The 25530-nt window shown below is 41.2% G+C and overlaps 1 protein-coding gene across 1 annotated transcript in view; it reads left to right on the top strand.

Moving 5' to 3' along the window:
* The first annotated feature begins 1152 nt into the window (after positions 1-1152).
* The window catches only part of TMEM74 (transmembrane protein 74), a 105090-nt gene continuing 80712 nt past the window's right edge, over positions 1153-25530 (top strand). The window contains exon 1 of the mRNA XM_077493219.1: positions 1153-1299. The gene's annotated coding sequence lies outside the window, so the exon portion shown is untranslated. The remainder of the gene's footprint in view (positions 1300-25530) is intronic.

Genomic DNA, 25530 nt, shown 5'->3' with positions numbered 1-25530 from the left:
CGCGTTCGCGAAACGTCCCGTCGGAAGTTCGTCCATCACTACTGTTAAATAGTTTACAATATTTACTTAAGTTAGGTTTATTATAAATATATATATATAAATTTAATGGAACATATATTTACTTAAATTGTGTTGCATCTAAATAAACATGCACTTTTTTTTTTTTTTTTACTAATTAAAAGATGCAATCCTTCTAATAACAACCCCTATCTTCCTGGCCATTCCTCTGAACACACAGGACCAGAGCATCCTTCTTCCCAAACTACAACACCCAGCAGGCTTTGCACACAACCACTCCCCAGCTAAGAACATCCTTGCTGGAAGCTGAAGGTGAACTAACCCTTTAAACTAATATTATTTATATTTAAACTACATTGAAATGATATTTACTTAAAAAAAAAAAAAAAAAATATATATATATATATATATATATATATATATATATATATATATATATATATATATATATTTATATATTTATATTAAATAGTTGAAAATATTTACTTAAATTATATTTATAATTAAAATTTTAATTATATTTACTTAAATTGCATTGTATATAAATATGTATTTATTTTAAATGTTACATCATTGTTTAAAACATGTACATAATCTATTTATATTTAAATCAAATTGAAATTATATTTACTTAATGGCCATCCCCGACAATCATGCTAGGTCTTATTTTCGGGGGAAACAGGGTACATACATTTTTTTTTTAATATTACATTGTTTAAAATATTTACCTAAGTTACCTAATTTACCTAAATTATATTTCTATTTAAATTGAATTGAAATTGTATTTACCTAAATTTGCATTCCATCTAATATATATATATATATATATATATATATATATATATATATATATATATATATATATATATATATATATATATATATATATATTAAACTGTTAGATAGTTTAAAATATTTACTTAAGTTATGTTTATTATACATATATATATAAATTAAATGGAACATATATTTACTTAAATTGTATTACATCTAAATAAACATGCACTTTTTTTTTACATTATACTAAATTAAAAGATGCAATCCTTATAATAACAACCCCTATATTCCTGGCCATTCCTCTGAACACACAGGACCAGAGCATCCTTCTTCCCAAACTACAACACCCAGCAGGCTTTGCACACAACCACTCCCCAGCTAAGAACATCCTTGCTGGAAGCTGAAGATGAGCAGAACACACTGAGCTGGGGATACAAAGTGCTGCTGCTTTCCCAGCACCTCCTGCTGCAGACCGGACAGGGGAGCAACCACACACTCCCACCAGTAAGTACCGGGACCCCTGGAACAATAAGCCAGCCGGATTCTATTCCTGGCAATTGGCTGTATTTAGTGCATTGTGACAGTTCATGCATGCTGCTTTCTGTCTCTCTTGTGAAAAGGCAGACATTGCCTGACATCTCCATGCATATGTCAGTCCTTTTATGATTTCCTCTTTTATCTTTAATTAAAGTCGTGCACTTTTAAGAGGTTTCGCATCAATTATTTCAGTTCTTTTATTATTTTAAATTGTATTTGCTTTCATTTTTTTTATTTTGTTCTTGTTATATTATATCACATATGATTCTTCTTACATACACGTCATTGTTATTAATATTATTTTTTAAGTACATGTAAGAATAAATGTGTAATGCTTTTTGATAAAAAATACTTTTAGAATGTATTCATAGATGTATTTTTATTGTAATACTGTTTAACCACACTTTATTTATAGGCTGTTACATTGTTGTGCTTTGCTCGTGTGTTTTTGTTATTATAGACCAAGAGTAGGAGTAAAATTATAATACATGGCAATTAATAATACTTTGAGAGTATAATGATATAAAATTGGAATTTGTGGACTCATTTAGACCGTAAATCTTGTTGGATTTTTTTTTTGGATGCAGATTTAATTAGAGACGGATCTTAAGCTCGTCTTTATTTCTGCTGCTGTAGCATCATCGTGCCTCCTAGGAATATCATATTTCCTTGGAGAATCCTCAGCATCTCCGGGTTACAATAACCTGCCCTATAGAGTCTGTTTATTGTCTGGTCACAACCTGCTTTAATCTGGATAATGCATATCTTCCTCATTACCCTCGGGGAACGTGGAGAGTTTGCTCTGACTCCATCGATCAGGCGCTATGGGTTTTTTTTTTTATATATATAATATATGGACAGTTTTTTTTCTCAGTGGCGGCTTTAAACAGCTGCCATCGATGTGATTTATGAAGGTTAAATGGATCCTGACTTTGTGTTTCAGCTTTTTCCTGTCCTTATTTAGTTTCCATCTACGTTATGGATTTGGATGCCTTGTAGGATGAGTTAGTGTTCTCTGTCGCTTTCCAAGTGGAAAAAAGCACAGCTTACATTAGGGAAAGATGGCAGGCAGGCTGTTATTAAAGTAACCGCTGTCCATTTACGGGCAGATGTCTCACCAAGAATTGATGGCGTTCTCTGGAGTTGTACAAGGTTTCCCATGGATTCACCTACCTTTTGTAGGTCAACTTGTGTGGAAGTTGACCTACATTTTGAAACACAACATTCCTCTTGCTCAGCACCCTTCATCCTTGTTTTGAGTTTCCACAGTGGCCGGCCATGTGACCAAATGCCCTGGCATTTAGTCATGTTATTTCAGCTAAAGTTTCATGAAGACAGACTTTCAGGAAGAGCAAGCCAGTCGGTGATCCTTCCATTCTGGTGAGATGATGTAAACCAATAGCTAGCTATGTGAACATGACAGTATTTTCTGCAGTAGGGTATTGTATCAAATCCTTATATTACCAGGAAGAGTGATCAGGACACATTAGGGGGTTTATTTTTAATCCATAAGGCCCCCCGTTTTCACCTGAGCATTTTTCTGCTTGAAGCTTGTAGCTCTAAAAACGCACAACAAGCAAAATCCCATTCATTTCATTAGCCTCTGATCACATCTGAGCGTTCTGTCGCTTGAAGCAAAATGTCTGTCACTCAGAAAAGTACATGAGCTTCTTTTTGGCTGATTACAAGAGTTTTTGGCCCAATAAACTTCAATAGAAACACCTGACTTGAGCGTTTTAATGAGTGTTTTTTGCTCAAATAGCAGCTCTCCACCCCTAATTTCCTCTCCCTGTCCTCCTCCTAGTGCTTTCTACTGACTAAACAAAGAAAAAAACACTTGTAATACACTTCTAAAGCACTTTAAAGATGTTTGTAAAAAAGGCTTTCAAAAATGCTTGTAAATCACGATGCTCATTTACAGCTTAATCAAAAAGCATATTGTGTTTTCTTAGGTCAGTAATTCTCAGCCAGGGTGATGCCGCATCCTGGGGTGCTGTCTGGACATCTCCAGGATGCTCTAAGCATGGGACCCAGTTTGCCTGCCAGCACCATAACAGCCAATGACGCTCTAGTGCCAGGACACATGGCATCATTCATTGCTATGTTGCTGGCAGTCGGTTTGCCCGCACTAGGGCAAAATATGGTTCTGATCCAGGGCACGTGGCATGTAGGGCCATGCCCAATACTCAGGAGAAGATGAAAACCCACCTCCTCTAGATGTTCTCCACCTCTCGCTCTTTGTTGCACTTCTGGAACCAAAAGATAGGGCTCTGATGTGATGGGATGACGCATGTGTAGGGGACTTCTGATGTATAGTAGTGACCACTGACGGCTAGTGCTCAAAATGTTGGGGGGGGTGTCACAAACTAACATCACCCCCACCCCCACACGGGAGACGGATGGCAGCTGTCCTAAGACTCCCTGGCCAATAGAGACTTACTGATTGGCTGGGAGGAGAATGAGGGAGACAATATTTATTCGCTATTGTCACACAAGTGGGTGTGCTCGGGGCACAGTGCTCCACGAGCCCACCCTTTTTTGTAGCCTATTAGAGCCTCTGGCTTAAAAAAAATATAAACCCCATTGGAATCCATGCGTCCGGTGCCCTACATGTAGATTAGGGGCTGGACACATGAATGGGAGGATGGGCCACCACTGGGAGTGAATTTGATGTAATGGAGGTTCTCATGTATGGAGGGGGGGGGCTCTGACATAATGGGAGGGGGTTAACCTGATGAGGGACTTTTGATGTGATTGGGGGACTCTGATGTGATGTGAATACCTCTTATGTGAAAGAGCCTTCTGATGTGAAGTTAATTGTCCAAGGCTCAGGTTTTCCATTGATATGTAATATTTACGTTTTTACATTATAGTCTGGGGAGCCTCAAGATTTTATATACTTTTAAAGAATGCAGCGTCTGAAAAAAACAAGTTGAGAAACTCTGTCTCAGATCACACAGGAGTTACCCACAATGCAGTATCTCAGCTGCAAATCATACCCAAATTCTTTTGTAGATTAGAGATTAGACTGCACGTGGGGGTACCTTTCTCGTACGTGTGCTTATCAATGCCCAGGAGTAGGTGGGGCCACATTCATGTGAAAGTCAACATTATGGTGGCACCCCAGCTTAGAGATGAGCCGTACATTGTGTGCAGTATTTAAATATACAGAGTTTCTCTATAGAATGTGCTATCCCATGTTGCTACACACCTTGCTTGATGTATATTGAATTTTGAAGGGACACTGCTGAGCCTGTGCCCTCTCTACCGGTCCAGCATACCTCTGCCATCTCACTCCCAGGGACAGAATGGGGTCTTACCAAGCACCTAGTGTGGATCTCGTGCGTGCTCTCACTTAACTCCTTCACTCTCTCATACAATGCGTCTAGGTATAGGGGGTCTGCATACTATGGGATCGTTCATGGATACTTTGGAGGAACAGACCACTGCGGAGGGAGCCTGTCCCCTTAGTCAGGTACCACACTTCATGACTGGCTGCAACACACTTCCCACCAGTTCTTGGTTTCCTGTGGGAACTGCTCTCCATCTCCAACTGCGTTAACCTTTCGTAGTTGTTTTGCTTCATACGCCATGTGTGCTTTACTGGCCCTGTTCTTTTGATATGCCATATGTTACCATGCACCCCTTTGAATAACTTCAGACCAGGCTTAGAACGCTTTAGTAACTGTACTGTAAACTCTCATGGCCATGTCCATATAAACAAAACACAGCCCATCCCTAACTGACTAAACTAAGACTGCCCAGGTGCAAGTGAATAAGTGGTGTCCTCCGAAAGTTTGGCAGATGCCCCGATGTCCAGTGTTCTGTTCAACTACATGGCGCAGCAGCCTTTTCTCAGTATCTCATGTGTGGAGTCAGCGATAGCCCCAGACTTGTCCTTCCCCCTCTTAAATATGCACAGGGAAGGAAGGCAGGGCTCAAAGCCCTGAAAAAGAGTCCAAACCCAATTAACCCCCATCCCAGCCTGGGGAGGCTAACAGAACCCTCATTGTAGGCAACCTGCCTACAAGCTGAATTGCTGCTAGCTTTGCTTGGATTTGTGTCATTTCAAGCAAAAAGCAACTGGTTCTCTTGAAAGGGAAAACTTCCCCAACTATTCCAGACCCCTGTCTGAGTCCTTCTGAGTCCTTGCTCAGTTGTTGGGAACAGGGTTTCCAGGTATGGAGGAGCATGTGATCTCCCTCATATGATAGTGCTCAGGCAATAACTGTTGTGCAGATCCATCTTGCTTAGGGTGAACTCCTGCGGGGTGCGGATGGTTGAGTACACCTTGCTTAGGGGTGGGCTATCCGGATGCAGTATCATGGTTCATTAAAAGAGGCAGGTAACATTTTCTCTTTAAGTACATCCTTTCCAGATGATACAGTATCACACAAAAGTGAGTACACCCCTCACATTTTTGTAAATATTTTATTATATCTTTTCATGTGACAACACTGAAGAAATTATATTTTACAGCCACGGTCAGTTTTAAATGGCAATTTTTCCTTTAGAAATGTAATTTTGCTGTGGTACTGTTATAAACATGGCAAAAATACGCCACTTTACAGGCATACTATAGACACCCCCCAGGCATGATATTTAAAGGAATATTTCATTTTCATTGTTTCACTTTAAGCATTAAAAAAATCGCTGCCCCCAAAAAACGTCAGTTCTTACAAAAAATGTTTGCATTGATACATGTCCCCTGGGGCAGGACCCAGGTCCCCAAACACTTTTTATGGCAATAGCTTGCATATTAAACTTTAAAATTAGCACTTTTGATTATTTGTGTTCGTGTCCCATAGACTTTAAAGGTGATCATGTGTTCTGATGATTTTTTTGCCTGTTCGCATGTCCTGCTGCAAATTGAACCGGGGGGGGGGGGGTGTTCGGCTCATCCCTACTCCTCACCTGCTTGCCGTCACACACACTTGACCCCATCTGAACCAAATAAGTTTATTTTGGTCTCATCAGACCATGGGACATGGTTCCAGTAATCCATTTCTTTAGTCTGCTGGTCTTCAGCAAACTGTTTTCAGGCTTTCTTGTGCATCGTCTTTAGAAGAGGCTTCCTTCTGGGATGACAGCCATGCAGACCAATTTGATGCAGTGTGTGGCGTATGGTCTAACCACTGACAGGCTGACCCCCACCCCTTCAACCTCTGTAGCAATGCTGGCAGCACTCATATGTCTATTTCCCAAAGACAACTTCTGAATATGATGCTGGGCACGTGCACTCAACTTCTTTGGTTGACCATGGCGAGGCCTGTTTTGAGTGTAACCTGTCCTGTTAAACTGCTGTGTGGTCTTGGTCACTGTGCTGCAGCTCAGTTTCATTGTCTTGGCAATCTTCTTATAGTCTAGGACAGTGATGGCGAACCTTGGCACCCCAGGTGTTTTGGAACTACATTTCCCATGATGCTCGGCTACACTGCAGAGTGCATGAGCATCATGGGAAATGTAGTTCCAAAACATCTGGAGTGCCAAGGTTCGCCATCACTGGTCTAGGACATCTTTATGTAGAGCAACAATGCTTTTTTCAGTTCTTTGCCCTTTCGGGATATTCGGAGTTTGGAAGTTCGAAATTTCGGAAATTGGAAAATTCTAAATTTCAGAAATAAAAAATTTCGGAAATTTGGAATTTCAAAAATTCTAAATTAGGAAATTCAAAATTTCATAGATGCGAAAATTAAGACTGAAAATCCGAAAATTCAAAAACCTGAAAATCTAAAATAATAACTAACTAATAACTATAAAATTATAGGTATTTGAATTTAATTTCAAATTTGGATGTTAGCGAACGTAACGAGTAGGAATTTATCCGAAGTTACAAATTATCTGAAATAACGAATGCATAGTTACATAGTTACATAGTAGGTGAGGTTGAAAAAAAAAAAAAAACATCAAGTCCAACCTATGTGTGTGATTATATGTCAGTCTTACATTTTATATCCCTGTATGTTGCGGTCGTTCAGGTGCTTATCTAATAGTTTCTTGAAACAATCAATGCCCCCCCGCTGAGACCACCTCCTGTGGAAGGGAATTCCACATCCTTGCCGCTCTTACAGTAAAGAACCCTCTACATAGTTTAAGGATAAACCTCTTTTCTTCTAATTTTAGTGAGTGGCCACAAGTCTTGTTAAACTCCCTTCTGTGAAAAAGTTTTATCCCTATTGTGGAGTCATCAGTATGGTATTTGTATATTGAAATCATATCCCTCTCAAGCGTCTCTTCTCCAGAGAGAATAAGTTCAGTGCTCGCAACCTTTCCTCATAACTAATATCCTCCAGACCCTTTATTAGCTTAGTTACCCTTCATGGTACTCGCTCCATTTCCAGTACATCCTTCCGTATGCCGTATCTAAACAAATGAAACATAATGATCTAATAATAATAAATAACAACAATAATAATAAAACGTTATTATTATTATTTATTATTAATAATAAATAAAACTTTTTTATTATTATTATTAATTATTAATTTGTTTCATTCCATTTGTTTGGATGCAGCATTCGTTATTTTGGATAATTCGTAACTTCAGATAAATTTGTATTCATTACGTTCACAAACAGCTAAATTTGAAAGGAAATTTCAATGCCTATAATTTAATAGTTGGTTATTATTAGTTAGTTATTATCTCGCATTTTACTGATTTTCTTTCTTTTTTTCAGATTTTCAGATTCGGAAATTCGAAATCTGGAAATGTGGAAATCCAGAAAATCAAAAATTTGAAAATCTGAATTTGCGGATTTACGAATTTTCGAATTTCCAAAAAAAGCAAAAAAACAAATGAATTGTAAATGAAAACGAACAAATTTTTTTTCAGTGCACATGTCTACTTGTAACATTAAGGAGTCACATGACAACGGGGAGGGAAAATGGCAAATTAGACCCAATTTGGACATTTTCACTTAGGGTTGTACTCACTTTTGTTGCCAGCGGTTTAGACGTTAATGGCTGTGTGTTGAATTATTTTGAGGGGACAGCAAATTTACACTGTTATACAAGCTGTACACTCACTACTTTACATTGCAGCAAAGTGTAATTTCTTCAGTGTTGTCACATGAAAAAAATATAATAAAATATTTACAAAAATGTGAGGGGTGTACTCACTTTTGTGAGATACTATATATGTCATTAATACATATCTACATCATCTGGATAGAAGGGATTCCAATTTTTGGAATTCTACTATGGAAAGTGAAAGCAGAGCTGATGTGCATATTTATTCCATGGCAGAGAATCAGAAAGTTTTGAAGCCAAGTATCAACATGACATCAAAGCAACTAACAATTTTTTTAAGGCAGAGTTCCACCCTATTTTCCAACTTGTTCTTAAAAGAATGACCACCCCTCCACCACTCATTTTTGGATAATGTTTTTTTTTACTTACGTTATGTGATGTACTGAGTGTACTTCCGTCCTACCTCAGCCGCGGCCCACGGCGTAATTTCTTCACAAATTACAGTGAAAATATTGCACTACTTCAGAAACATTACCGAAACAATCACCAGGGAATAGAACGTGTATTTTACATGAGCATGGTAAAGAGAGTGTTCTAGAACACAAGCACACTTACTATTCCCGTCCCCAAACCTGGGCAATACAACAGGTAGCCATGAATATGAGTACAAACCTTCAACGATGCAACCGTATAGACTAAGAGAACAGGGAGGGAAGGGGGGGAGGGAAGAGGGGGAAAGGTAAGTCAATGGTCTGACCTTCCTATGCTCATATCTGCTTTCATTTAGTAAGGAAGTCACTACATCTAAACCTGGTGTTTTATTTATTATTTTTAGTCCAGACCGTCCACACTTTCCATTGGGTATCAAACTGTTTCTTGTGCCCAGATCTACCAGCTAGAAGGGACTCATAAACATAATGGGTTGGAGTGGCCGTAAAAACCTCTGTGACATTTGGTGCCTTGTCTGCCTTCCAGTGCTTTGCTATTAATGTTCTTGCTCCTAGTAGGATATGGGTGATCACTGTCCTAAATTCAGTCGGAAAGGTTTCAATACTTAGGTTCAGTATTGCTAGGCATGAGTTGGGACGAGTCAATACCCTGGTCATGGTTTATATCACGCGGAAGATGGAGTTCCAAAAACTGGTTAAATATTTGCACGTCCAAAACATATGTAGCAAATTCCCTATTGCCCCACAGTTTCTCCAGCATTGCGGAGAGTGCTGTGGTCCAAACATAGATATTCTATAGGGTGTAAGGTACCACCTAAGAGCTATCTTCTGGGACAGCTCCCAATGGCTTACACATTCAGAAGCTTTGTATGTTGTGCGAAATGTGCATTGCCATTGTGCATTCGTGAAGCTCCTTCCCAAATCCGTCTCTCATTTTACAAAAATCAAGTTTATGCTGGAAAGAGTTGTAGAACAAGGAAATCCCCTTAGGAGGGGTTGGTTTTGTGGTGAAAATTTGCCATATTTCCTTTGGGATCTGTATGTAACGTGACTTAATAGATACTAAGAAGTGGGTAATTTGAATATATTTATAGAGGTCCGAGGTCGGAAGATTAAATTGTTTCCTTAATGCAGCAAAGGGAACGGGGGCTTCGTCTAGGTAAAGGTCATCAGTCACTTTAATGCCTCTGTGAGTTTGGGATGGCGTGAGACAAGATTGATAGAGGTATAGGGATATCTATTTGGTCGTGGTTTAGGGTTGAGATGTCACAGAGATCCCTCCATGGCAGCAAGGATGCTTGGATGGTGAAGGGTAGGCCCTGTAAGGGAAAATGTTTCCAGATGTCTAGGAGCAGAAGGTCTTTCAAAATTTTAAACGGGCTTAGGGCTTTTTCGATATTACACCATGGAGAGTCGGATGATGGGTCAAAACAGTTTTTAATTTGGGTTAAGGTTGCCGCTCTAAAGTAGTCTTTGATGTCTACATAACCCATACCTCCCACCAATCTATGCTTAACCAAAAGAGCCTTAGTGCACCTTGGTTTCTTTGATTTCCAGACATAATTGGAGAGTAAAGCATTGAGAGCTTTGATATATGTGTTATGTATTGGAATTTTTAGGGTCCTAAAAACATACACGTATAAACAAGTATTTGTGGTAGTAGCAGCATCTTGAATGAGGCCAGTCGTCCCGTCCATGTTAGTTCAATGTCAGTTAGTCTTTTTGTTTCCTTGGAGAGTGAATTAGGGGCATATAATTGGCTGCCGCTAAGTTTTGTAGATTTTTTGTCAGTTTTATTCCTAGGTAAGTGATGCTTGGGCCACTCCATGCTTACGGGAATTTTGCTTGTAGGTGGGATTTTACAGTGGGGGGATACCCATTTCAAGAATAATTGATTTTGTGAAGTTAACTTTATAGAATGAAATCCTACTAAATTCAATTAGGGTGTTATGTGCATGTAGGAGTGACACCTTTGGTGATGTTAGAAATAGGCTAATGTCATCTGAAAATAATTTTATGTTGTGGGATTGTCCTTGGATGGTAAAGCCTGAGATCTTGGGGTGGGTTTGAATGTTCTCCGCTAGGGGCACTATAAGTAAATTAAAGATTGAAGGGGAAAGGGGGCAACCCTGCCTAGTACCATTAGATATTGTGAAGGTGTCTGAAAGTAGGTTGGATGTGTAAACCTGTGCGCAGGGAGATGAGTGTCATTTCCTCCTTAACCTGACTGCCTTCTGGGACCTACGTGTGTCCCAGAAGACGATGCGGCATTCAGAATGCGCCGCGTGACTTGCGCATGCGCAGTAGGAAACCGGCTGCCAGTTCCCCTTAGTTACAATGGCAGTGCCTGCACCTGAGTAAATGGACAGATTGGCCTGGGAGGGGGGGGGGGGACATCGCGGGGTTCCCTGGACAGGTAAGTGTGAGGTAAGAGCTGACCTATAAAAAAAAATAAAAAATGCAGCTGAAACACCACTTTAAGGACAGTAAAAAAATCAGATTCAGTATTTCTTTTGATATGTTTCTTTTAAACATTGCGCTGTTTTTCAGTTGCACAACCTAATGTTTTATTAACTTGTCCTTATTGATGCCCCTTGGGGGTAATTTTTTTTAAATATAGCAGGCCATACACAGGCAACTTCTTGGTCTCTGGATCTTTCTCTTTTCAGCTGGGGGTGGCCTGATCTAAAAGGTATATGATAGATAAGGCGTGTCTAGGTGGTGTGCATATCTATGTTGTATTAGGGGACATTTGAAGCAATAGTGCAAGAGCTGCATCTCAATAAAGGATACATGAAATAAAGAGGTCTTTCAGGGACTTACCTTTAACACACTCATCCAACCAGTCAACAGTCAGATGCTTCGTTGGGCTTCGGGCATTGGGCAGGGAAGCGCAGGTAAGTTCTTACTGGTGGATCCTTCTAGCAGTCCAGGAGGGGAATCAGTGGGCATCCATAAATGTCCTGATTGGCACCTTGATCTATAATGAAGTTGTCCATGATATGGTTTTTCCTAGCTTATAAATTCAGCTTTCATATCGGTTTTTATTTGCATTCTGTATGCCTTGTCCCTAATGTGATGCCATTCTCTTTGTTTTTGCCTTTGTCTGGTTTTAAGACTGCTGATGCTCCCCAAAGCCCAAGTAAGAATGCATGCATATGAAGCATCTTTAAAGTGTGGCTACTTTGGGTGAAGAATGTTGCAGAACACGATGTTGGCCATACATTAAAGGATCATTCTATTTATATGAACGTATATATGTCTGTAGGACCATATCCATGCAGACCAATGTTGTCATATATGGACAGCTATTGCTTCCTACTATAATATATTGCTGAGCTTTTTTATATTATATAATGAGGTATTATGTTATTTTGCTGCATGTTGTAGCTTTACCATGCTGTCTTTATAAAATAAGGGTGTACAAAGTACCATAAACCAGGGAAACAAATAAGATTTCACTTTACTGCAGCACTTTTGAACCATTGATAGACAAGTTCTCGTTAGCTGTGGGGATTGCTGTACGTTTAATGTTTGCCTTATTTATTTTATTATATTATTTTTTTTATTTTTTATTTTATTATATTATTTTGCCTTATAAGTCTCATTACTTCTTGGTGCCATAATTGGTAGTATTTTCATTGCTTCCCTTAAAAAAAGAGCCATTCAGCTTTCTGTTTATCTGGCAATATAAACATTATTATGTTACTAATATAAAAAGAGGAATTTAAGTCGTTGATGTAAATCTTTTCTTTTTATCAAGACAGTTAGCTAATGGTACTGCATTACTGTGCATTCTAGTAGGATTCCACAGCAACCTCTCCAAAACAAATATACTCGGAAGAGTTATTACAGCTTTGTTGATGCTTCCTCCGCTTAATGACATTGCCCTCTCTCACCCAGCCTGTTGAGTAGTACAGCATGGAGTGGCAGGCGATAAACACACAGAGTCCCGATTTCCAAAGAACATTGAATTGAACAGAAAGTCAACAGCACAACAGGCCCGGCAGGGAGGTCACCTATACAGAGCCGATTACAGGCATACAGAGAATGACAGTGTTCAGAAGACTAGGGGGGTGCCGACAGCGGCTGCCATGAGGAGTAAAGTGCGGCCTGGCCAGTCCACACCCAAATGGGAAACTTCCTGAAGAGGTAGACATAGGGTCCTAATCTCTCCCTACTTCACCAGAACCTTTCACTACCACTACCACTGTTTCTGCCAGAAGGGGAACCTGCCCCTACCCTGTTCACTCACATAAAGCACACCAAATCCAGGGGCAAGAGTCCTAAATAGACTCTTCCTGACCTAAGATGAATGCCAGGGTCAAGTGGAATGTTTGCATCTAACCAGTAGACATGTGCATTTGTTTTCGTCCTAATGCATTTTCATCCGAATTTCAGGTATTTTCGTTATCGTTTTAACAAACGATAATGAAAGTGCAGAATCTGAAAAACGAAAGATCCGAAAATAAATAAATGCTTTATTTTCGTTTTCGTTGTGACAACAGTTCGATATAGATAGGAGATTCGACATGACACTGACAATAACAATCTGTGTCTATCGAACCTGTGGTCGAATGTGCCTAACCTTAACTCTATTAGTCCGTGGGAGTCTATGCCCGGAAGTGGGTGCAAATACCTGTCTTAGACAGGTATCTGCACCCCCTCCCCCCTGAAAGGTGCCAAATGTGAGGGGTGAGGGTTCCGAAAAGCAGAGGTTAAATTTTTATGTGAACCTTCTCTTTAAGTATATTTTCCTGGCAAAGTAGGACTTTGCAATTAATTGCAATTCATCTGATCACTTTTCTTAACATTCTGGAGTATATGCAAATTGCCATCATAAAAAACTGAGGCAGAAGACTTTGTGAAAATGAATATTTGTGTCATTCTCAAAACTTTTGGCCACAGCTATATGTAGGAATGTAGCCCCCCTTCCTTACTTGCTCCTGCCATTGACTATGGGGTTTGTAATGTACATAGAGCAGGGCAAGTGACTACCCCTACATACCTTCCCAAATTTTTGAGCTGGTAATGAAGGACACCTATCAGCAAAAGTATGCAGGCATAGGACCTCTGCCATGCCCCCTTAAAGGAGAATTGTAGAAAAAAAAACAAGATTGGTTAAACCAACAAGTGCTTTTTTACCACTACTATTCCGTTATATTGGCTTTTGGAATTTACAAATGCAGCAATTTAGAAATCAGATGAAATGTTTAACGATGGGAAAAAACTTTTTGATAGATAAAAAGGGTATTTTATATACAATATATAGATCAGACCAAAATGAGGGACAAATGAGGTGGAATGAGGGACATTGCTGCAAATCAGGGACAGTCCCTCAAAATCAGGGATAGTTGGGAGCTATGCGTCTAACATGCAGTGCTTGTTCCAAACAACAGGAAGTGAAGAGAAAAAGGAGAAGTTTAGGAGCTCAATTAGGATGTTACACGGAGGCAAAAAAAACCCCCCAGTAATAAAATAAAAAATAAATAAAATAGATTACAGGGCCATTAAGAAGTAGATGTGTATGGATTCTTTATGGGGAATAAGGATATAATTTAGTGTCACTTTAAGGAAAACAATCTGTCACAGAAAATTCCCTGCCTAACCATAGGGAGTTGGGAATTTCTATACATCCTGTTTGCTATCCATATGCTGAAATCACAGCTATCAGGTCACCTCAAGGGTGTCTTTACTTTACCAATGCACCTTGAAAACATTGTAAGCAGATTCCACAAGACTGCGTACAACACTGTGTCAGCATCTGTTCAAAGATATCTATAACTGCCTTAGAGGCATTTGCTGGCAAGAAATAAAAGAATGGCGCATTGATATCAGCATCAGAGATTTGAAAATCCCCAGGAAAGAAATACTCAGCATTCTATGATTTCCAGGTGTTAGAAGAAATTAAACTTCTGATGCTAACTCTTCTAGGGTTTCAGGTTAAAGAACAAGGCTGATACACAAACTTCTTTTAGTTTTAGGCTAAGTTCACATTTATGCATGTCAGGAACACATGAAAAATTGCGTGCTTGACTGAAAATGTTCTGCCATTTAGCAGCTATTGTTAATGGCACCCCTACACATCTTCAAACACTTGTGTTTTCATGCACGCCAAACTGCACGGTGTGCATGGTTCAGCGTGTAGGTGTGAACAAAGCCTTATGCCGCGTACACGCGACCGGACTTTTCGACAGACTAGGTTTGACGATCTTCCCAACGGACTTTCGAATGAACGGACTTGGCCACACATGACCGGACTAAGTCCGTTCGAAAGTCCGTTCGGTTTGAACGTGATGACATCAGACGGGACTAAACAAGGAAGTTCAATAGCCAGTAGCCAATAGCTGTACTGTCCTGTATTTGGTCCGTCAGACTAGCACGCAGATGAACGGTTTTCCAGATTTTTAGTGCGTCTGAATTGAGTCCATCGGATAGATTTGAAACATATTTTATTTCTAGGTCCATGTGATTTTTTTTCCCCGAAAAACGATCGGACTAGCCCACACACAATCAGATTGTCTAACGGACTGATTCCGTCGGACCTAGTGTGCCGGAAAGTCCGGTCGTGTGTATGCGACATTAGTGTCTACCTTCAAAAGTCATTCAATTGCTTATAAGTAGGGTTGCACCCATACCATTTTTGTACGAGTACCGACACTTTTGGTCAATTGCTCGCCGATACCCAGTACCGGTACCTTACGGTGCGATTTGCGTCAATACTAAATAAATGGGCACAAATTGCACTGCAAATAATCGCATGCAATTCGAAAAGGCATGCGGTGGTGCGATTGTATGTCGGTCCAATTACAGCTGATCACAGCGTAAACAGGAAAAGGCGTTTATCGGCTTTTCCTCCACTCGCACTGACAGATGCGAGCGGAGAAGAGCTGATCAGCTGTTTTCCCGACACTGACGGGGGGGTCTGCTCTGGTTATCAGTGCACCCCCCCCAGGATGCCCACCGGGTAAAGTCCACCCAGGACCACCAAGTATGCCCACCCATGGCCACCAGGGTTGCTTGCCAATCTGTGTCCATTAGAGGGGACAATCAGTGCCCATCAGTAATGTCTGCTAATGCCTCCTTATCAGTGCTGCTGCCTATCAGAGCCATCTCTCAGTGCCCATCAGGGCCTTCTATCAGTGTCCATCAGTGACACCTATCAGTGCTGCCAATAAGTGCCCATCAGTGTCGCCTGTCAGTGCCACCTATGAGTGCCCATCATTGCTGCATATTAGTGCCTCATCATCAGTGCCCATCAATGCCACCTCATCAGTGACCATCAGTGAAGGAGAAAACTTACTTATTTACAAAATGTTATAACAGAAACCAAGAAAAACTATTTTTTTTTCAAAATTGTCTGTATCTTTTATTTGTTTATAAAAAAAATAAAAACCCCAGTGATGATGAAATAACACCAAAAGAAAGCTCTATTTGTGGGAACAAAATAATAAAATTTTGTTTGGGCACAGTGCTGCATTGTCATTTAAAATGTGACAGTGCTGAAAACTGAAAATTGTCATGGGCAGGAAGGGAGGGGGGGAGGGGGTGCCTGGTAGTGAAGTGGTTAAAGGAGTTGTAAAGGCGGCAGAAGTTTTTTTGTTTTTTTTCTTAAAGTGGTTGTATACCCCCAATGCGGAAGTTGTACCTATAGGTAAGCCTATAATAGGGCTTACCTATAGGTACTGTAAATGATGTCATGTGCCCTCCATGCCGTTTCTTCACTAGCAAGTACCGGGGCTCAAGAGTGACGTCACGCGACTCCGGCCAGTCACAGAGCTGGAGTCTGCGGCCTTGGAAGGGAATGGGGCAAAGATGGATGTGGCCACCAACAGGGACAACGCGGGCTTCTATTATAGGTAAGTTGCACATAATGGGCTAGTATGCATTATGTTTTTACTTTGCAGGGGAAAAAAGAGGAAGTAAAACCCACCAGGGTTTGCTTTTGGGTTTAATATTGGGTTTAATATTGCTTTAAATAAGCATATTCTAATGTGTCCAACAGCCACCTAAGCATATTTAGTACCATCTGCTTATGGAAGCCATTTCCCTTTCTTTTTTTTTGATAATATGTAGATTTGAATGGAGTTTTTATATGACTCATCCGCACTTCTGAACCTGAATAAGTATTGGCCTTTCCATGAATCTCAGTTTTCACTCTGAGTGGCTTTGTAGCTGAATAAAGGTAATGCTGATCCTGCCGGGTATTTTTAGTCCCTTTAACTTCTCGCTCTATAGCAGTATTCATCTGAAGACCTTTCCATTACACAATGCTTCTGTACGCTCTAGTCTTCCCCTTCTCCTCCTATTGCCCACCTATGTATGGTACATTCACCACATTGTCTTTCTGGTTTTTTACCTATACGTTTTTTTTAATGTTTCATTCATGAAGTTGCCATGGTTACTTGACCCTGCACTTTACATGGGGGAAAAAAACAAACAAATGACCTTCCAGGCACACGGCATATCAATTAATTTTGCTGCACATAAACAGCAACATTATGTAGTGCTTGAAGTAAAATGAAATGCCTTTTTTTTAATGGCTCTACTCCATTTGAGTGGGTGAAACATTCCGCAGTATGCTGTTTAGTGAACACTAAAAGTTATTGTAAAGTCTTGTTGTTTTTTTTTTCAATAAAAATAACAAACATGTTATACTTACCTGCCCTGTGCAGTGGATTTGCACAGAGCAGCCCAGATTCTCCTCTTCTTGGGTCCCTCTTCTGTTGTTCCTGGCCCCTCCCTCCTGCCAAGTTCCCCCACAGCAAGCTGCTTGCTATAGGGGAACCCGAGTTGAGTCACAGATCCCTGTGTCCATGTAGACACGGAGCTGCGGCCTGGCCCTGCCCCTTTCTCTCCTGATTGGCTGACTGACTTTGATTGACAGCAGCGGGAGTCTCAGCCAATCAGGAGGGAGAGTCTCGAGCGGCTGAGACACTCGTGGACCTTGCTGGACAGAGATGGGGCTCAGGTAAGTATTGGGGCGGCTGCTGCACATAGAAGGCTTTTTATCTTAATGCATAGAATGCATTAAAGTGTTTGTTAACCTATGTTTTTTTACTCTGCCAGCCCCCATCCACCTATAACACGCAGTGTAAAGCCCTACACACATCAGATTTTCTGCCGATTTTTTCCAATTTACCAAACCATATAATATGAGGTCAAACCTTAGGAGTTTCAATTTGTATGCAATCAGGCAATCCCTTGCACTACACAGTTTTGGTAAATCTGAAGACAAAAATCTGCAGAAAATCTGATTTATGGGGCTTAAGTGTATGTGGTGAACAAAGCTTCTATATACTTTTTTGCAAATCTCTTCAGGCCCGTCACATTACTACCGGCCACTCTTCTACTACGATCCAGGGCTTCAGTGGGAACAGCCGAAGTCTCCTGCTGATGTCAGCCGGGAGATCACATGACCAATGTGCTGACCGCGTGGCTCCTCCCACTGTATCTCTTAAATGGGGTGGAGAGCGGACGGGAGTCAGGTCACCGCTCTGAAGAGATCTGCAAAAATGTTATTTAGAAGCTTTATTTTCCACATAAACATACACTGGGTGTTATACCCGGGTACAAGAGAGGGGAGGGCAGCACGTTTTTTTACGTTTTAATGCCTACTAATAGCATCAGGAGGAGAGGGAAGGGGCAACTCTCGCACACATACAGAGCTGACAGGTAGGAAGGGAGGGGGGAGAGAGGACACAGGAGACGGAGAGCAGGGCTGCGGATGACAGAGGCACGGAAACTGACTACTGTGTCAGGGCTCAGCAGTCATGATATTTTACAGGGGGGAGAGCATAACCAGGTGGGATCAGCCAGGTATTTCAGGTGTTACGGGGGGGGGGGGAGGGGGGGAAATAACACAGCACAAGCACTTCAGGCTAACAAACACTTTAAGATAAAAAACCTTCTGACTTTACATATCCATGTGTTACTAAACCCACAACAGGAAAATCAGTCTGTATATGCAGTAAAGCATGTCTGTTATAATCCCCTGCATTGTGTAAAAAGTCTGTTTTATCCTTTCTTCTCTGATTCGTCCCTTTTTACCATTGTCCCCAAACCATCCCCAGATAGAACAGAGTCACACCTACAGTTATAACGGTTATAACGGACCTGTTGGCAGCAACGGAGGCAATCGGGTCCTTATGCTGGCTGGGCATGGAGTTGGAGACGAGAGAGGGAAAGACCCCCACATTTCTCCATTACATTGCAGGGCGGAGGCAATGTCAAAACATCACGACAATCTAAGGAAAACACAGTGCTGCAAAGAGCTAGGAGGGTGCTGCTCACCCCAAGTAGATACAAATGAAACCAGTTCCCCCACAAACGGGGTTTTTAGGCAGCAAGAGACAGTAATAGAAGCCAATAGAAGTAGTATAAAAGGTATTTTAATATTATTTGGTAAAAACAAACATGAGCTTCACCTGAACATTTGTATAGCAGACAAAATCATGTGTATAAGGTACATATAATGTCACATGGAAGTATATTAACAGACACAGCTATATGTTACACTGTATGGGTTAGTAGCAGTGAAAACATGAATTTAGCTATATGTTACACTGTATAGGTTAGTAACAGTGAAAACATGAACTAACGCGTTTCAACCCCAAAGGGGGTCTTCTTCAGAGATGATAGTCTGTTAAAAGAAAGACAAGGTTACACTGAATAAATAAATCCGGTGTTATGCATGTTGGGAATACCCAATATTAATTTAATATGGTTTACCCGATGATGTACTTCCAGGTAGGTAAGGTGGATTATAGTACTTCGGATAGAATTCCCCCAGAGGGCAATGTCCCAATTTCCTTTATGCAACTGGAGTGGTACCTGGTCCATATGTGTCGCCAGACCGTCAGGGGGAAGAGGAGACAGCGTCACAAGCCCACTGACGTGACTCACGGGAGGTCAAACAAATGCCTTGCCCCCCAGAACAGAGAAGAATCCGGGGGGTAGGTGCGAGTAAGGGTACCACGATGATACAGTGGGTCACACCTGCAGCAAAATCCCAACAACAGGCAAAAAATTAAAAGGATTATTTAATATTGGAAACATGGGGTGCATACGTGGTATGAGGTTGATACTATCATAGCCTCATTATGTATACCAAGAATTATATATATATATATATATATGTGCACCCCCAATTAACCAAATATCCATGTAGGGTGCTTTCTAAAAAAGAAAGGAAAAAGAAAAAAGGGGACCATGCCTGGAGGTATCTAAGGTGCCTAGGAAAAAGGGGAGAGGGGGAAGGGAAAGCCAAAAATGAGTGAATGTGTTGATGAGTGCTGCTGTGTAAGCCATAACAACAAGGAAAGAGGGGGATGGGAAGAAAAGAAAAAGAAAAAGAAAAAGGAGTGATGAACAGTGGACTGGTGGAAACGGTGAAAGTGTGGGCACTCAAACAGGAGAAGAAAGGAAGAGAAAAAAAAAATATATATATAATTGCGCTGGAAGATGGTGAAAAAAGTAACGAAAATATAAAACGTGCAACAAGAAAAACCACATGTAAAAATATACAAGACAAAATGCCTTGAAGTAGGTGACAGCAATAGGAAACATAACCAATAAAAGTATCAAGTGCATAGACGCATGTACATGCGTGAAAAAATATATGTGTGTAATGATAGTGGGAGAAAGTACCAAGCAGATATATTAGCCTCATTAGAACAGCCAGACCAGTAGTGAGGTCATTACCTAGATTATAAGACCTGGTGGGAGACTATTTCAGAAGGTATTGAGGAAAGGACGGCTACTTGAGCGTTAGTCCACAATGGGTAACTGGCGCAGTCCCTGACTCATGTTTACTAAAGTCCGATCTGTAAGTTAGTTAGATCAGTCCTCATACCAAACAACTAATAAAGAAAATTACTTTGGTGCAATGCATCACCAAAATGCAGGTCAAATACAAAGGAAAAATCATGCTCACCAAACAACAGGTGCAGGTTTCTTTCCCCCTGGGTAAATGTGCACTTCCTGTGAAGGAAGGTTTATATTTAAAGCCTGAAAATTGGCTGCAGGTGCATGCGCCCACCAATCAGCCGGTGTACACCCGGACGCATTGGCCGCCAAAACAGGATCAGCCTCGTGTGGCCGCCCCGGCGTCCTGGAAGGCCGGAAAACGGCCCCGAAATAACGTCACTTCCGTCGCAATCGCGTGGCGTCGCAGTGTCACGGACGTCCGCTAAAACGAGCGGACGCGCGTGAGGTATGCGTGACGCACGTCCGCTAAAACGAGCGGACGTGCGTGAGGTGTGCGCCCGGAAGTGTCCGAGGATGCCGCCGGCAAGGGACTATGGGTCCCCCATCCCTGGGCGGGACCATCCGCCCCTTCAGCAGGGGGGGGAAACCAACGGAGAGGTTTGTCCGTAATAACCAGACAAAAACCACTCCTACCCTTGCCGGGGAGTCAGGGCAGGGGGCAGACACAGTTCTCTCCTCTTCACCTCTAGACTGTGATTGGGCGAAGGACCATTTTAGATTGCGAGGGAAGAGAGACATATGCTCAATGAAAGGAAAAATTATATTATAAAAATGTTAATATACTTCCATGTGACATTATATGTACCTTATACACATGATTTTGTCTGCTATACAAATGTTCAGGTGAAGCTCATGTTTGTTTTTACCAAATAATATTAAAATACCTTTTATACTACTTCTATTGGCTTCTATTACTGTCTCTTGCTGCCTAAAAACCCCGTTTGTGGGGGAACTGGTTTCATTTATGTCAAAACATCACTTCCACCCAAAGCTCTGAAAGGGCCATTTTTTTATTCTTTTCTTTTTTTTTTTTTTTGCATTTTAGTGTAAATATGAGATCTGAGGTCTTTTTGACCCCAGATCTCATATTTAACATATCTGACCGCCGGCCGTCAAATGACGGCCAGGCGGCGCACCTATTGTGGCGGGAGGCCATCATATGGCGGCCTCCCGTTTAAACAGGAAATGCGCGCGATCGGGCGCGCGCATCCCTGTTTCTTCGGTGGCGGCGTGTCACGGAGACACCGCTCGCCACCGAAGGGGGTGAACAGCCATTGCTTATGGCTGTTTACCACGTGATCGGCTGTGATGGAGTCACGGCCGATCACAGATGGTCACACCCCGGCTGTGTACGGCGCATGCGCGTGATCGCGAGCGCGCTGCGCGTGCACGTCGTTGGCGGCATGTTCCCCGGGAACACTGCTCGTCACCGACGCTGGTAAACAGCCATTGGCCGGCTGTTTACCCACGTGATCGGCTGTGAAAGGATCACAGCCGATCACTAAAATGTAAACAAACCGCGGTAACGGGATGTTATCGGGTTGTTCTCCTCCTCACACACCGATCGTGTGAGGAGGAGATTGCGGTAACATCTCGTTACCGCCTAGTGTACACCAATCACACTGATTGCGCCCCCCCAATAAAGAGGACCTGTCACCACCCCTCATAGTACCTGTCAATCACAGTCCATCAGAGTACCTGTCATAGTCCATCAGAGTACCCGAGTACCTATCACGGGCCATCAGAGTACCCGAGTACCTGTCACCAGTCCATCAGAGTACCTGAGTACCTGTCACGGCACATCAGGGTACCCAAGTACCTGTCACGGCACATCAGGGTACCCGAGTACCTGTCACGGTCCTTCAGAGTACCTGAGTACCTGTCACAGTCCATTAGAGTACCCGAGTACCTGTCACAGTCCATCTGGGTACTCGAGTACCTGTCACAGTCCATCAGGGTACCCGAGTACCTGTCACGGTTTAACAGTGTACCCAAGTACATGTCACAGCCCATCAAAGTACCCGAGTACCTGTCACAGCCCATCAAAGTACCCGAGTACCTGTCACAGCCCATCAGAGTACCCGAGTAGCTGTCACAGCCCATCAGAGTACCCGAGTACCTGTCCCAGTCCATCTGAGTACCCGAGTATCTGTCCCAGTCCATCTGAGTACCCGAGTATCTGTCCCAGTTCATCTGAGTACCCGAGTACCTGTCACAGTTCATCTTAGTACCCGAGTACCTGTCACAGTTCATCTGAGTACCCGAGTACCTGTCACAGTCCATATGAGTACCTGTCACTGTCCTTCAGAGTACCCAAATACCAGTCACCAAGCCATCAGGGTACCTGTCACCAGGCCATCAGAGTACCCGAGTACTTGTCACCAGGCCATCAGAGTACCCGAGTACCTGTCACCAGGCCACCAGAGTACCCGAGTACCTGTCACCAGGCCATCAGAGTACCCGAGTACCTGTCACCAGGCCATCAGAGTACCCGAGTACCTATCTCCAGCCCATCACAGTACCCCAGTACCTATTTGCAGCCCATGTCTCATAGAATATACGTTGGGATGTTTGCTTTCCAAAATGGGGTAATTTTGTGGGTAATTTCACTGTCCTGGTGGTCCAGGACCTTCAAAAGTGTGATAGGTAGGAATGAAATGAGATGTGTCATTTATGCTCCTAGAATGCCTGAACGTACTACTTCAATGTTCGGCCTCTCTATGTGGCCAGGCTGTGTAAAAGTCCTACACATGTGGTATCGCCATACTCGGGAGGAGTAGCAGAATGTGTTTTGGGGTGTAATTTTTGCTATATACATGCTATGTGTTAGAAATATCTCATAAATTGACAATTTTGTGTAAAAAGAAATGTGTTTTAATTTTTTTTCCACATATTCCAAAAACTTCTGGAAAAAAATTAACCATTCAAAAGACTCATTATGCCTCAAAGATTATACGTTGGGGTGTTTGCTTTCCAAAATGGGGTAATTTTATTGGCAATTCCATTGTCCTGGTACTCAAGGCCTTCAAAAGTGTAATAGGTGATTGAGAAATGAGATGCGTCATTTTTGCTCATAGAACGTCTGAAGGTACTACATCAATGTTGGTGCTCTGTATGTGGCCAGGCTGTGTAAAAGTCTCACACATGTGGTATCGCCGTACTCGGGAAGAGTAGCAGAATGTATTTTGGGGTGTAATTTGTTGTATGCATATGTTGTGTGTGAGAAATAACCTGATAATTTGACAATTTTGTAAAAAAATATAATAATAATAAAAAAATCTTCATTTGCAAAGAATTGTGGGAAAAAAATGACAATTTAAAAAAAACTCATCATGCTACTTACTTAATACCTTGGAATGTTTACTTTGTAAAAAGGGGTCATTTGGGGGGTATTTGTGCTTTCCTGACTTGTTAGTGTCTCAAGAAATGAGACTCACCTGATGTACTGAAGGCCTGATCAGAAGTGATCAATTTTCAGCGATTGGCACCATAGTTTGTAGACTCTATAACTTTCACAAAAACCAAATAATATATACTAATGTGGGTTATTTTTACCAAAGATAGGTAGCAGTATAAATTTTGGCCAAAATGTATGAAGAAAAATTACTAATTAGCAAAAATTTATGACAAAAACAAAGAAAAACTGCACTGTATTGAGGTGGTTAAGAGGTCCTGTCATGCTTTTTTTTCTATTACAAGGGATGTTTACATTTCTTGTAATGGGAATAAAAGTGACACCATTTAAAAAAAAAGAAAAAAGTGTAAAAATAAAAAATAAAAGGTAAAATAAATAAGAAAAGAAAAATGTTTTTTAAACGTGCCCCGTCCCAACAAGCTCGCATGTAGAAGCAAACGCATACGTGAGTAGCGGCCACATATGTAAGCGGTGTTCAAACCACACATGTGAGGTATCGCCCCGATCGGTAGAGCGAGAGCAATAATTCTAGCCCTAGACCTCCTCTGTAACTCAACACATGCAACCTGTAGTATTTTTTTAAACGTCATCTATGGAGATTTTTAAGGGTAAAAACTTCTCGCCATTCCACGAGCGGCCACAATTTTGAAGCGTGACACGTTGGGTATTAATTTACTTGGCGTAAAATGATCTTTCACAATATTAAAAAAAATTGGGCTAACTTTACTGCTGTCTTATTTTTTTATTCAAAAAAGTGTATTTTTTCCCCAAAAAAGTTCGCTTGTAAGACCGCTGCACAAATACGGTGTGACAGAAAGTATTGGAATGACCGGCATTTTATTCTCTAGGGTGTTAGAAAAAAAAGTATAATGTTTGGGGGTTCTAAGTAATTTTCTAACAACATTTTTTTTTTTAACTTGTAAACAACAAATCTAAAAAAGAGGCTTGGTCCTTAAGTGGCTAATTTGTTAGCTACTTACACTAAGTCCTTCTAAATCTACTAGTCTGTCTAATGGTGGCCATATACATTTTGTTAAATGATTGATTTCTTTCCTGATCAATGTCTTCTAATAGGATTACTTGATTGATAGTCAACAACATAATCAATTGATATGCCCCATACAGGGAAACAAAATTCAATCAATATTTAGAGCATATGATTGTAAGTTATCTATTGTTCTCTGTTACACTATTCACCCAGAATATGATTGGGTTTATTACCAAATCAGCTCAGTATTGCCAATTGATCAGTATTGCCAATTTTCCAACCTGTACAATTTACTCAGTTTGATCAAATCTAAATTAAATGCAATCCAGTCAAATGAACAGAAGCTATTGGGTTTCTGATTTGATCGAATCAACCAGATAATAAAATCAAAGAATATATGGCCACCATGACACTACCGTCCCCACAGGTTGACCGCTCTGGATTCCAAAGGGTGACAACACTTTCGTATTCGTTTCCTCATGGGGCCCTTTTATAAAGAGTGTTGTAGTACATTTTGTTACTTGTCAGAATAACAGTTTCACCTAAATTGTTCTCAAATCAGTTTTCTAATACCGCTCATATCTAAAGATCGCATTTATTGCCATTGGG

Source organism: Lithobates pipiens, unplaced genomic scaffold (assembly GCF_037356315.1).
Source record: "Lithobates pipiens isolate NorthernLeopardFrog02 unplaced genomic scaffold, aLitPip1_a1.2 Scaffold_19, whole genome shotgun sequence".
NCBI lineage: Eukaryota > Metazoa > Chordata > Amphibia > Anura > Ranidae > Lithobates > Lithobates pipiens.
Note: the sequence above shows the minus strand (reverse complement) of the source record. Positions and strands in the feature narration are given on the sequence as shown.